We start from the raw sequence: 1384 nt of genomic DNA, 5'->3' as shown, positions 1-1384 counted from the left end.
GAAAGTAAGGGGGTACGAAAGAAATGCTGAGGAAAAGAGGGAGGTGGATGAAGAGGAGTGTGAAGTGTACTTAGACTCTGGAGCAGAGGCGCCTGTGGCACCTGAAGGGCCTCAGAGCTCCTACTGAAAAGACCTCCTTTTATAGTCGATGAGGGTCGTTGAAGAGTTGTAAACAGAGGGAAACAAAGTGTATCTTGGAGAAATCACTATGGTTGTTCCAATGAGGATGCTGGTGAAGTCGGCTGGGCAAGAAAGGACAGCATCAGAGTTGGGGCAGGAATGCAGGCCTAGAGAGTGGGAGTTGGAGACAGGAGATGAGGAACCAGAATTAACGATTGAGAATCAATGAGATTGGTCAGCTTACATTCAACATTCACCAAGCACTTGGTCCAGGCCAGGCATGATCCTGAAGATTCGGCCAATAACCCACACATCCTCTGGCTTTTGACATTTGATGGGGAAAGAAACATCTCTTCAATAAATAGTATTAGGAAAATAGATTTTCCACATGCAGAAAAATGAATTGGATGTAATCCAGCCCTCATTATTCATAAAAATTGGTTCAAAATGGTTTAGGGACCCGAATGTGAAAACTAAAATCATGAACTTTGTAGAAGAACATGCGGTCGAGCTGAGCATTTAACAAAGGATTGTTTAATATAAAATCAAAACCATGAATCACAAAAGACAAACAGACCTCATAAAAATTAGAAATGTCAGTGGACATTTATTCTTATTCAGTCTCTTCTCAAGATGAAGATAACTCTTTATAAATGTCCTAGAGAAATATAGTAGCTTTCTGTTCACCCTTTGCAAGTACAAAGGGTGTATCATTCCACTACCGACACACACACAATAATCAGAAATGCCTGTGCATCGAAGACTTTATAAAAATAAAATAAATATGAGATGACAAACTATTGACTGGGAGAGTGTCTTTGGACATATACTTGAAAGTTTGACAATGAAACAAGGGCCAATAAGCCAATCAAAAAATGGGCAACGGACTAGAATAGACATTTCACCCACAAAGATATCAATTGGGAAAACAATCACATGAATAGATGCCTAAAGCCATTAATTATCAGAGACATACACACCAAAACCACAATGAGCTACCATTTCCCTCCCCCTGCAGTGTCAATAGGCATTGTGAGTCTGAATGTACTCAATGTCAGTGGATTTGGGGTTTGGGAATGGCTAAGGTTAAACACACAGAGAAAATAGCAAACGGCGAAGAGGTGTGAAAATTAGAACCCTCATTCCTTGCTGATGGGAATACAAGATGGTGCTGTGGTTGTGGAAAACAGTGTGACCGTTGCTGAAAAATTTTAAAATAGAATTATCATCTGAGCCAGAAACTTCGCTGCTAGAAGGAGCGTGA

At 40.5% G+C, this 1384-nt stretch overlaps 1 non-coding gene across 1 annotated transcript; it reads left to right on the top strand.

Annotated features, from left to right (window-relative positions):
* Positions 1-720: 720 nt before the first annotated feature.
* Positions 721-850, top strand: LOC142437811 (small Cajal body-specific RNA 24). The gene has a single exon (XR_012782327.1).
* The last annotated feature ends 534 nt before the right edge of the window (positions 851-1384 follow it).

This window comes from Tenrec ecaudatus, chromosome 1, assembly GCF_050624435.1.
Source record: "Tenrec ecaudatus isolate mTenEca1 chromosome 1, mTenEca1.hap1, whole genome shotgun sequence".
Classification (NCBI taxonomy): domain Eukaryota; kingdom Metazoa; phylum Chordata; class Mammalia; order Afrosoricida; family Tenrecidae; genus Tenrec; species Tenrec ecaudatus.
Note: the sequence above shows the minus strand (reverse complement) of the source record. Positions and strands in the feature narration are given on the sequence as shown.